General features: G+C 37.2%; 1 protein-coding gene across 2 annotated transcripts in view; it reads left to right on the top strand.

Annotated features, from left to right (window-relative positions):
• The window catches only part of ARL15 (ARF like GTPase 15), a 215,333-nt gene that overhangs the window by 198,806 nt on the left and 2,525 nt on the right, over positions 1-14,002 (top strand). The gene's annotated exons all lie outside the window — the stretch shown is intronic.

Genomic DNA, 14,002 nt, shown 5'->3' with positions numbered 1-14,002 from the left:
GCCTTCCTGAACTCTACACTATTAATACCTTTGATCCGTTTGTGTGTTTATATCAGATCACCTCTGTCCCTTCCATCGTCTAAGTTGTACATGTTCAGCTGCTCAAGTCTTTCCTGTTAAATTTAGTTTTGCAGCCCATGCACCATTTTAGTAGCTTCTCTCTAATTTTTATTTAATTAATTATTTTTGCAGATAGGGCATCCAGAAATGTTTGTGAGGTTGAGATCTTACAAGTGGCCTATTAAGTGACACTATAACTTCCCTGTTATCATCATCATCATTTATTTATATAGCGCAAACATATTCCGTAGCGCTGTTATTGCTACTATTGCTACATCTTTCTCAACAACTAAGTTTGACTTTTCCCACCCCAATGCTTATTTACCTTCATATCATCTGAAATTATAACTCCAAGGTCACTTTAATATTGTGTTGTTGACATTCAATCAAAATTCATTCTGATTTCAGATTGTTGTGTCCCACCTATATTACTTTACATTTTAATGTATTAGATTTAAGATTCCACACTTTAGTCTGTATACTTCTAATGTCACTATACCTTTGTTACACACCTTCTGGTGTATCAATACCTTCCCTTGTAGATCACAATTAAAATGTCTAATGAATACATTAAACATACCTGGACCCAGGGCTGATTCCCGATCATATTATTGATCGATCAATGAATCTGTACCTAATCATATTTAATTTGTCACCCACACATATTTTGACTATTACATTATTGATGAAAAGCGGTTTAATCATAAGATATAAAAATGTGTATGGCCATTACAGTGTTTTTGGACATTGGGATCTCAGGAGATTTTTAAGTAATTACCATCTTATTTTTCAACAGATGCTATTACTACTGAAATGTGTAGGGAGTAGGCATTCTCGGACAACTCCGTTGTGTAGGGAGTTGGCGTCCTCGGAGAACACTGTTGTGTTGAGAGTAGGCGTCCTCGGAGCATTCCGTTGTGTTGCGAGTAGGTGTCCTCGGAGCACTCCGTTTTGTTGGGACTAGGCGTCCTCGGAGCACTCCATTGTGTTGGGAGTAGGCGTCCTCGGAGCACTCCGTTGTATAGGGAGTAGGCGTTCTCGGAGCACTCCGTTGTGTAGGGAGTGGGTGTCCTCGGAGCACTCCGTTGTGTAGGGAGTAGGCATCCTCGGAGCACTCGATTGTGTTGGGAGTAGGCGTCCTTGGAGCACTCCATTGTGTAGGGAGTAGGAGAACTTTGTTGTGTAGGGAATAGGCGTCCTCTGAGAACTCCGTTGAGTAGGGAATAGGCGCCCTCAGAAAATTTTGTTGTGTTGGGAGTTCGCATCATCTGTTTTGTTGTTTTACATTTTCAGGGAACATATCGGTATCATGTTTTATAATATGCTTTTAAAGAATTTAATGGTGAATGCACCTAGTCTGTAAACAAGCCACTTAAGCATTTTCATTCTTGGTAGCAGACCATTTTACAAGTAACGGATACTTTTACAAGCCAATGTTTCAGACAGAGTAATTGTCTTTATTAAATAAGGAAAAGGGGAGTGATGGGAAAATGTGTATACAGGGCACTCTTTTAGTTCAATATATATAATAGATTTCTGTTAAGAGTAATATCTTTATTATAATAAACAGATGATACATTCGCGAAATAATTAAAAACACTAAGTGAATTAAAATGATAACCAAATGTATTAGGTAGAACACTGTTAAGAAGTAGTAAAAAAAGACTACTGTGTTCTATCGGTAATGTTAAGAAATAAGCTGTACCAATATCACATTAATCAAATATTGATATTGAGTTCAATATGTATAGGTATAATGGATTATCCTCATTGTGTGTCCAAACCTTCTATCATTTTATAGGTCTATTTTAGGACACTTAATATCTCATTAAAACCCCTATATATATATATCTACTCTCCAAGGAACACAGTCCCATATTATTGCTCCTAGGGGTGGAACTCAGTACTACACTGGTTACAATGATGTAAATATTGTTAATCTGATAGTACATGGGTACATAACCTCACCCCTCTGGTACTGAATAGTAGTATAGATATAACAATATTACTAAAGTTATAATAGGTTTAGCAATGGTGGAGACTAGGGTTAGGTATCACTACATATCTGGATACCTGACACACCATCTAATCTGTTTTCTAATTAGTAAGGTGCTCTTGAATGTAAAAACCCAAAACCTAACAGGCTGGGGAATAGCTGGATGGTTAATCAGATCTTAATAATGTATTGTCTCTAACACTCTTAAGGGTGCCCAGCGTAACCCCGTTAGTCTATTGGAGAGGAGTAACGTAGTACAGCTCAATACATATTGATTAATATCAGACAAACTCAGTGAGCTCAGCTGAACGCCAACGCGCGTTTCGCTAAGAGCTTTATCAAGGCAAGAGTAATTGTCTTTATCTGATATAAAATTAGAGCCTGCTTCTCTTTATCATTTCTTTATTGTTCTACGTGATCTCGATAATGAGTATGGTTCATCTGAATTTGTTTGCGTGAGATATATATAAAAAATATACTCACAGGTGTAGTTTTTGTATCTGACATGTAGTATTTAAAATTGTTATCTGAATAATTGCTAAAATGTTGCATCATTTTGTAGGACCACTTAGACTGTGATCTCTAAATAAGTTATATGAAATATGTTCTACATATATAAAGACTTGTTATTGTTAACAGGTTGGTTGCTAATATACTAAATACATCACCCACTAAAAGTCGGCTTTTTTAATACTGTACACATACTATGAATGAGTTTTTGAAAGTAGTATGATTCATTTTATACATTTTATAATTATATATATCAGATGTTGAAATTAGACTTTTTAAAACATAAGTTATTAATATCCAATAAACTGGAGCAAATAAATTAAATAATATACTATATAATAAAATACTATAAAGTAATATTCAAAATGAATTATATTGGAGATATTTTGATACCAAATAAGATCTTTTGCTCTCACAGAAAATGAAACAAGACTGAGTCACAATGAACTATTTTGACAAATTGTTAAATTATTACTGTATGATTTGCCCACTGTTTTTTTTTAACCTCACTTACTCAACACTACAATGATTTTAACGGCTGTTTCAATATTGTTTGGCTTTTAGAAATAACATATATAATCTCTAACAGTAAATCAGCATACATTAAGGATACCAATATCCTGTTTTGTGGTAAAATTCTATGTTGCTATTTTTGTGTAATCTGCAGTAGACTAAATAAAATATAATATATAACTGTAGAGGTTACCCAATAAAATGTTTTTTTTAATTGGGTTTAAAAGAGATTTTCTTGAATACTATTTTTGTACTTAAAATATTAAACTAACAAACTCTTCAGAAACACATGACATGTTCTCATGTTTCAAATGCTTTTCTTGAATACCACCCAAACTGTCATGGTAAATTGTTTAATTCTTCCCTAAGGAAGATTCTTATGTTTCAACCCCCCCCCCCTCTTCTTTTCTCTTGGGCCAGACACTTTTCCCAAGACTGAAGTGCCATTTCAGACCAGTTGAAAACAAGTGCCTCTGGTTTGTTTTGATCTGAGTTGGCAGTGGCTCCTTAATTCTCCTTTGAGTGGAGACGTGTTGATTGTATTCTCTCTCTCACTACCTATCTCCTGTGTGTGCGTGTGTAAATGAAGTTAACACAGCATCTGCAGACATTTCTGCACAGTAAGTATTTGTATCCACATTTTAATGCACAATTACTCTTTTTGATGAATTTAACAGAGCACAAAAAACTAGAACGGAGAAGGTGGCATGTGCAAAAGTTTGGGCACCCTCTCGGTCAGCTTTTTAACACTTCCTTTAACAGCATTTATTACCACTTCCAAACATTTCTGGTAGCCAACTAAGAATAATGCTATTCTTACTTTAGGAATTTGTCCCACTCCTCTTTGCAGAACTCTTCTACTTTAGGAATATTCTTACATCTGCTTGCATGCACTGGTACTACCCACCTCTTTTATATGACTTTCAAGTCTAGAGTCTCTAAAGGACATAAGAAAAACCTTAAGCTTTCATTACTGTAAGTAATCCATGGTTGATTTTGAGGTATCATTTGGATTGTTGTATTGCAAATATATCCAACCTCTTTTCAGCTTCCATGTCTTCATTGACTCATGGACTTTAGGTTATAACATTTGTTAATACTCAGTTGAATCCATTCATCCTTCTACTCGAAGAATATTTTCTGTGCCACTGCCTGTCAAAAGATAAATCCGCTCCCATGCTTAATGTTTAGCTATGTTTTTCTCCAAGTGCATCTATTGTGGCTGGGACATGAGGCCACAGCTCTTCATTCCAAAATATTTCTGGCTTATATAGATGGTGTTTGTGGTGAGGTCATAGGAAAGATGCCATACTGTGCACCACTACTCTGGTGTCACTTAAATATTTCTGCAGATCTTTTACAGTATTATGTGAATTCTGCTTTGCAGATCTGACCAGTTTACAACTGGGTGTTTCAGATATTGCCTTGTCTTCAATGGTTCCCTTAGCTTCCATTTCTTAATTATGGTTCTGTAAATGGAAATTCCAAGCTGGAAGCACTTGGATACCTTTATATGGTTTTCCCCTGCTTTGATACAGTCAATTATATGTATTAACTGTGTGTTTGTGTGTATACATATACATACATGAAATATTACACACCTTGTTTGCCAACATTTCATTTTTTTTCCCAGGGATACCTTGCTACTGAGGTATTCCTTCCTGACCTTTGCACACTCTCTTTTCCCCACAGGAAGACAGCTTACCTTGTTTTCAAAAATAACTTTATTATAAATTACATATAATGCAATAAAACATTAACACCATAAAACAATTATAGTCTCAAGCATATTGGTTGCATGCAAATACCTAGCCACATTGCCAGTTCCACCGGCAGGATTTCCGTAGTATGGCCATGCCTATCCTAAAGTAAATAGTAATCCCCAGTCACACCTCAGAGGTCACACATCCCCAGCTTAGGACAGCCTCAGGCATGAGCAGATGCCTCAAATTCAGCTGAACTTTCAAATCTCCTCAGTCAACCTGACTGGATCATATTCACCTTACACTTGACTACCACAACTAGGCTATTCTAACATTATATCCATTTCTTTATCCTGGCTTCCTCAACCAACCAGAAGACCCTCTCCAAAGTCTCTAAAGGAAAAGGTTGAATTCCATTTCAGTGAAATACACACCATCATCCTTATGAAAGCCATACAGACACGCCACCCAATTCCAAAACACACCCTCCTGAAGAACCTTTTCCATGCCCTCTCAATATCCTTCATGTTATGTGCCATATGCCAGCCAATTCAAGGGGCCAGATCACTAGTGGTTGGCTTGCAGTAGACTGAATAAATGCACTGTGGTCAAGTCATTACCACCTCCTTAAAGCAAGAGGATTTATGAACCCCCCCCAGACCAGCTTATTCATATCTATGCTGCCTTCATCAGGGTACATAGTTCACAATGGAATTTTGAAGTATTCCATCATCTCTTGAGACGTCCCCATTAAGCATGCACATACCAGTCCAAGGGGGACCTATTCCAAAAGGGACTAAATGTCTTAAAGCAAAAACATAAAATATAATACCCCATCTGAGGCAAAGATCCCCCAAAACATATCTCTCAAACAAAGCCCTAGCAAATGAAGACTCAAAAGATGGACCAGTGAAAAAAAAATGAAAATGTGACTTTTCTCACTCCCCGATTTGTTGACTACCTAAAAATCTACCTAGACCTTTAATTGACAGTGAATCGAGAAAAAAATTTCATATGGCTCATACATGCTCACTCAGTATCTCGGTTGTGTAGACACAATTCAGAATTTTGGAATGATGGTACAATACACCTAGCCTGCTACATAAATTTTCACCTACTGTATCTGCTTCCTGCTGGAGATGCAATTCAGCTACGGGGACCTTTTTCCATAACTAGTGGGACTGCTCCAAAGATGATAACGGGGTCAGGCGACCAGTAGACCCACAATTCTGGCTCCTTTCTCTTGCTAATTTGTCCCTCTCTAACTAAAGACTCTAAAATATTTAAATAAATGCTATTAAGGCACTCACTTCGGTATGTTGGAAATCCCCCTCACCTTTTTCCATGAAGGAGTGGTTTAGCCAAATATATTTTTTTCTGTCCATGGATGAAATAACCATGGTGGTAATAGATAGGTTTCACAAGGTCTCTGCCATCTGGTCATTGTTAGACCCCCTCGGAGACAGCTGGTTAATTGATTCAGCTATTTCTGAGGAAAAAACTTCTCCAGATGAAATGAAAATTCAGTAACAGACTTGGCCAATTCCGCACTCACATTGCACTCTCTAAGCCCTTCTCCCTCACCCATCCTAACCTACAATACAGCACCGCCACGGACGCTTCTTTTACAGTGCCGCGGCTGCTATATAGTACAGTGCCGCTATGTAGCACTTCTTTAGCGGAGGGGAGGGGTTTCTGGAGACCCAGAACCCCCCCCCCCCCCCCCCCGCGCATTAATAGAATAAAGATATCTACATACTTGCCTTTCTAATTCTTATCTTTCAAAAGACTGGAAAAAAAACCAGAAAGCAAATAAGCATAACCCACATTCGCATCATATCTTGTAGGCATCCATCCTGTCTACTGTGCTAGGAAAACCTTCAGAACCCTCTTAAATCAATGATACAATAGCCATAAATATATTGTCATCCTCCCCAAAATGCAAGCCTGGCTTGATTCATCCTCCTGCAAAGGAGCAGAGATTCTGACTCCACCATCACTGTTGTTACGGAAGGCACTGCTGCTGCAGATGTTGCTGGAATTTCCACAGTGGTCAGAGACATGGGATAAATCACAGACTGTGGCAAGCTGCTGCTGATACAGGGACTTGAGAAAGCTACTAATGATGCCTCCACTCACCCACCTCTCTCCTCCATCCTCACCCCCATGATCCACACAGTCCAACTATCCTCAGAAGAGTAACAGTAAGCGTATTTACATCACTGAGTTAAATTACTCCAAGGACATCAAAGAAGGGAGGGCTCGGCACTCTCCAAAAGAAAGACCTTTCCACCACCTAAAAAGTGCGTTCAACCTCCGCCGGATATCTTAATCTTTTTTGTCTGGACATGACTTGGAAAACATAGAACAAAGACTGCTTTCCACTATAAAAACAGGTGCCACTCACACTTTTTATACACACCCCTCTGTCGGACTGCTTCTGTGCCCGCTTGCAAGCTTCGGACCTGCAGGCAGTGTACGCAAGATACAGTCTTGACTAACCATCATGTTTACTTAATATGATAATAATGCACTTTGCGTCTTAAGTACTCATTTGCAATAAGTATCAACCTCTAAAACTTCACGAATAAGTATATATATTAAGGACAGTACCTAAATTTGTTGTGCGTTTAGTAAATGTTGAAAAACATGGCACTATCCCTGGAAATTAGTAACAGTTGGCAACCAATGACACAGCACGATCACAAAATGCCATGTTGTAGGAAAAAAAAAATCAACAACTTGTGAAAGACATGATGGCATTATTTTAAAAATCATACTGAGCTCACAGGGAATGCCAGTGCTTAGAAATGTCTCTAGACAGACTCTAATGTTTCCTGGACATCAATGAGTGATGGTTTTTTTTTAAAAAAAAAATCCCACTCAGAGTGGCAAAAGCTACTGTATGTAATCTCTAGTTACTCACAGGAGGGGAGTGTCAGACAAGCTCTCAAAGAGGTTTATCCTGCCATATTTGTCAGCTTAACACCAGTAAAATTATTTGTGAAGTGCTGGGTCTTAAATTTGTTTTGCTAACATGATTGTGTAGCTGTCATTTTCAAAGATTTATTGAGCAAAGAAATGAAATAAAAATGCATGCCTTATTTCAGACTTAAAATATTATAATCTACTCCGTAGTAATTGCGCTGTGTCGTTTAAAGAAGTGAAAGTATGATCTATAGAGATGGGATATAAATTAGACGTGTGAAATTGGCAGTATGTGGTTAAGGATATTTTATTGCTGATTCCCATTTATGTCTGTCTTATTTTATTATATTTCTTTTATTCTTTTTTTTTTTTGCATGCATGCATTTGTTTAATATAAATTAGTATGGTTAATTCACAGTTGTTTCAGCCACTGGCGATTGATTTGCATTTAAATAGCAAGAGCAAATGGCAGTGAAAACTGATTGACATGCAGTTTGGTAGGTCTTTAGAGGACACACCAATAACACAAGTTAAACGCAGTGAATGGAGTGAGCAGTGTTTGGAATATCGCAACATTCCGGAACGCAAGTAACTTCGTCAGAGGTTATACAAAGTTGCACTAGTTTTAGAAGCACTAGTATAACACGTGAAATTGACGCCAGCACAAATAAACTAATATAGGGAAAATATGACAACTTCAATAGTAAGAGCATGCCCACTTCTCCAGTTCTATTTCACTTATTAAATTCCTTGAGGCAGTCTGAACTGTGAATCCGGGTTGAATGCATCTTTACAAGGGATGTTTTTTTGTCATAAATTGCCGTTTGCCAAATACTGATAATATAGTACTATATGTATTTGGGGTTTTTACTAAAGGGGTTGTCCATCTTCAGATGACTTTAACTTATTGGTTTGTGTGCGCCCCCCTACAATGTTTACTAAATACATTCTTTTATCGCTCTCTTTTTTTTATGCTTTTAATCCATTTATTTATATTAACATACTGATTTGTTTATGTTTATTGCTGCTAGATACAACATTTATGCCCTGTGATCTTTCCATTGTTTACTGTTGTATTCAGAAAGCAGATTTTTATCGTATCCATCAACAACAAAATTATCTGTCTAATATTCAGATGTAACTGAAGAAAACAGAAAGATGATAGAAAGATAAAGTAATGTACTTAGTAAATATTGCACAAGTGCACACCCAAACCAAATAAATACTCTGAAGGTGGAAAAAACAAGATGTTAACTTGTAAGAATCATTTTAGTGGTTGTTAGAGTTAGATTTTATTTTCTAGTTGTGACTTATTCAGTTACATATATTCATTAGGTATGGTTTTCTAGTATATTTACTTTTTTATAGAGGGTTTGAGGCTTTTGAATTGATGGCCAGTCTTCATTTTTTTTATATTTTAAGCTAGTCACAAATTAATTCCCCAAGCAACAATGTTGCTTTTGAACTACTTATTTATCCAAACAAACTCCTTTCCATATTTCTTCTAAGTAACGTTCTCCTATATGTGTTCATATTTTAGTTGCATGTTTGTCTCATTCTATACTGTTTTAAATCTGTAGTATATTTTAAATAGAGATGTTTGCATTGGCTTGGAGCACAATCCTATTTAAGTTTCTATTTTTTAATTACGTTGCTAACTAAATAAATGTCGTCGTATTGCCTTTTAGACATGCCTGAGGCAGTGAAATATATTGCACATAAAAGCAATAGAATATTTTTTGCATACTTGTGGCTATTTTGGTAGGAGTGTGGAAAACTAATATTCCTTAAGAAAATACCCTTACACAAAAGAATGTGCAAACTAAACTGTGTTCGGGCAACAGCTATTTTCTGGTATGTTAACAATGGTTATATTAGCTTACATAGAATTTCTAGTTTGATTGGAACACAATAAAAATATGCTTGAAATGCCTAACAGTTGTTAAACAAATTGTAAATCCATTGATTCACACACGGTACTAAACTCAATGAAAACATGAGCAATAAAACTGCTAATATATTGGTTTCTATGTCGCGGTGTGTAGATTATTTTGGTTGTTCTATTTTGTATCCACCTATAAGGGGGGAAGTCAATTAGCCACGAAGTGTCTCACGCACGTTCCAGAGAGACTTCACTGCGGAGATTTTGACGGAAATCTCCACTCAATTTTCATAGCGGTGCGAGGAAACATGAGTGGTGATTTCCACCGTAATTACCGGCAATGTGCGCGGTGCGATGCCTGCGCGCCGCATCACCGACAATTGAATTCCCCTCGTAGTGGCGACTCGTCATTGAGCAATAATGAGTCTATAGGATTTCTGCCTCCGCCTTGGCTAAGCCATGCTGTCATTTGTCCCTTTTTTGTTTAGAGAAATCTCATGTTTATAGATTAGTCCCCTGCAATGCTCCATGTTTTTGTTATAGACCAACTGCATGCATGTTGTCTAGAAAATCTTTGCGCTCTAGACTAAATTGTCGGCTCGTTTGTCTGTGAATGAACCATCCTGTAAGGACTTGTGTCTAAGAGGTGTCATAACAGTAAAGAAGGTGCATGTTATCTGACTACATGTGGACAAGGTTGGTTTTTGGTCGGGCCATCCAATCATCTTCGGTCCACACAATCATCTTCAATCCACACACAGATCTGTGTGAAGCTGCTGTAGGGTATAATGGGGGTGATTGAGAAAGGAAGCACCAATCGAAAGCCACAATCACAGAAATGGCGTCTTCTGATTGGCCCTCTTGCTCACACATCCTCTCTGCAGCTACTTTAATGTGGTACATCTAAAGGTTCTGCCACGTAGATGGTAAATTAGCTAAATAAGAGTGGCTGGAGACGCTTTCCTTAAAATAGCAGGATTTGTTCTCGCATTGGAATATTACATAGTCTTTTTTTGTTAAACAAAACATGAACAATCTTCACATCAATCATTAATGCGTTCATCATTCTTCATTTATTGGTATTTATTTTTTTCAAACTGATGCCAAAAGTTTCTACACAAAACAAAAAGGAAATTTGAAAAAACATTGTCAGGAATCGTTTCGTTTCAAAATTTAGCATCTTTTGACATTTAATTGACACAAGCCGTCAAAAAACATGAATAGATTTGCTTTTAGGTTTATATGCCGTGACTCTAGAGCATATTTTGCTTACACAAAGTATTTGGAAAAATGTATAGTACACTTTCCTGCGGAAAAAATGTACAATAATATATCTTCACACGAAAGTTACTAACCAGATCTCTTTACACTAACCTCAAGTGTTCTGTCTGTTACTGTGATGTGAATTGTCATGTTGTCCATTCTTGTTATTTTGTGTTGCCTAGGGTGCATTTTATTGTTACTAGTCATTGCTGAGAATGATTATGATTTTAGCTACTTTGTAGCTGTCTTTTTCGTTTCTTTATATATAAAAATATGTGAGGGGTGTGAGCTAGGTAGCGGGAATAGGGCTATATTAAATGTTGATTCTTTCCTTATATTTGTAAACCTTAAACTTCACCCATCCTATGAATACAGTGTAGACAGCTGTTTTGTGAGCTGAACCAATATTCTTGTGTGTGTAACCTATCAGTGCACTAGAAACGAGTGACATTGCTGAGACGTGGGACGATGCCTCTGGTGGGACTGTGGGTGGATGGGTGTAAGGTACAATTTGTATTTATATCTGCTAATTAAAACTTTTCAACAAAATATATTAGTACTCAAGCTGGGTGCTGCTGCGATTTCACAGGGGTGCCGCGGCAAGGGCCTACATGGTAATTATTTTGGCTTAGGGGTGCCTTGAAAAAATTATGTAAACCCTATGGGTACCTTGAACTGAGAAAGTTTGGGATCCACTGAGTTAGATCGTCACCTATAGAATAGACTTCTTCTACATACCTTATTAATCAATATGTGCAAGTACAATGTATGCAATATATAAATGCTGTTAAAAAATAAATAGTTTACATTGTTTTCACGAGTTTGCTTTAGACCTCTCTCATTGACCCAGACAGCTAATTTTCATATTAGTCCCCATTAAGATACTGGTCATGGAAATGCGAGAAGGCCAAAAAAAGAAAGCCATTAATTGTGTATAACATGCAGGGGATGTCTTTTATGTCTTTTCAGTTATTTTAACCAGCTTACTTGTCATTAGCAGGCACAGAAAGCTTGATATGGAATTTGAAATTTATTTTAACTGCTGATTGTTGGTCTCTGGTTGTGTTGTTTTATAAAGAATAGTTTTATGAAACTTTGTATCTTATTTCACAATGTTAAGGCCCATAACATGAACTTTGTAATATGGTGAAATAACGTTTAAGTTATTTAATACATTGTTCCAAACAATATTTTGAAACTGTTTGTTGGTCAAAGTGTAAGCAGTGTTTTAATAATAAGTATTGGTATTTCATTTTTATTTCAAGAGTCATTCACACTAAAGAAACTTGTAAACTTTAAGAGCAAGAGAGAATTTGAGACCTATTTATTGGCTGACTTGCACAAAGGTGCAATCACTTTGTGCTAATGTTTTCGCATCACAAAATCATTTATTTATGAATTTATTGTTTTCTTAGATAGATCAGTTTGGTGTGTTGGTAAAAGTTTGCTGATGTAGAGTACGACAAAATGTGAAAGCATACCATGTCATTTGTGTCTTATGTGACATCACTGGCTATGTGAGAATGTTCCACTATAGAATATTTGTTATCTAGTAGAATGCAAGCCAGACCCAGACTGAGGCTTCTTCAGTACCCCAGGATCACTGCAAGAATGTGGCTATCAGCAGCAATGAGATGTATGGTGAAAAATAAACAATGTCAGATTAGATTATGATCAGGCTTTGAAATCTATCAATTTCCAATAAATTACTTTTTCATTATTGGTAGTTTGTATAATAAAATAGATACATACACTTGAGCTCCCCTCTTTGTATACTTGAATATTCATGCATATAAGTCCATACTTTGAGACGGATCTTAATCGTGATGGATGAATGGTATTAGTTCTCCATCATATATGGAAAAATAAATGCAAAAAACAACATAGTATAACATCGTTATGGAAATTGTATGAAAGTCCACCACCACTTGATCAATGATATAATGTTATTAGCGTGTTGAATAAATAGGAACAAATACAGAGAACACCCTGTGATGATGGTCACTGAAACCCCTTCAGGGTATATGTTTGCAAATTGTGTCAAATCATGCGGCTTCACAAAATTCCTTTAGCTGTGATCTCTTAAAGAGCTGTGTTTTTCTCCTGATCGAATGACACGAATCCCTCATCAGAAACATTGTATGTAAGGGGAAAGAAATGGACGCAAAAAAATCTTATGTATTACCTTCATAAATGCTAAAATTCTTTTAATATACAATTAAAAAACCCATGAATCAATTCAAATATAAAACTCCACAAGACATAACATATGGATATGACCATACCAGAAATCCATAGGTAACAGCGTCTGAATCATACACCCGCAGATGTCACAATGCAATCCAGGTATTCTGCAAACAAACGGAATTCCTGGTCAAGCAAATTATCAATCGCCAAAGCGTTTCGACACGGAACTCGGGTCTTTATCAAGGCTTTATTGGTAGTTTGGTTGATTTGGGATTTTTATGATTTTGTTTTACTAATTTTCTTGCTACATAAACAGCAAAAAAATGCAGTATTGTGAAACATAATTTCTGTCTTGACCTATTGCACATTTTGGTGCAGTAAGTCCTGAAGCTTAGTGCCTTACCTGAAACTTCAGTGACCATGGTACATATATTGTGGACTTGAACCAATAACCAACTTATAAATACTCTATAGGAGGTATGGCCATGATACAGAGCAGAGCCGATTCCCTAACGGTCAGTGTACAGCATTGAGCCCGATTCTTTGTGGCCAGTGTACAACAATTTTCTAGGTTCCTGGCGACCAAATGTGCCCTATAGAGCCCAGTGCCTGGTGGCCACTGTACACTGTCAGCCAATGGGTATGGTTTGTGATGTCACCGTTCCTAGTGAATTGATAGGATGCATTCTCCTCAGGGGCGGATCTAGAAAACTACTGTACCCGGGGCGATATAGGGGGGGCGATTTAGGCCCCACCCCTTTTTAAAATCTTAGGCTGCCGACGGCTGCACACTATGTGCAGGTCCGTCCAGCCGTGACAGGCAGGGACAGTGTGCTGCCCGGCTGCTCTGATTGTGTTTTAAACACAATCAGAGCAGCCGGGCAGCACACTGTCCCTGGCTGCACGGACCTGCACATACAGTGCAGCCGTCGGCAGCAAGTGTCTGCTATTTGTAGAGTT

Source organism: Mixophyes fleayi, chromosome 1 (assembly GCF_038048845.1).
Source record: "Mixophyes fleayi isolate aMixFle1 chromosome 1, aMixFle1.hap1, whole genome shotgun sequence".
NCBI classification, from domain to species: Eukaryota; Metazoa; Chordata; class Amphibia; order Anura; family Limnodynastidae; genus Mixophyes; species Mixophyes fleayi.
The sequence above is the reverse complement of the archived record's forward strand: the minus strand, read 5'-3'. Positions and strand labels throughout refer to the sequence as shown.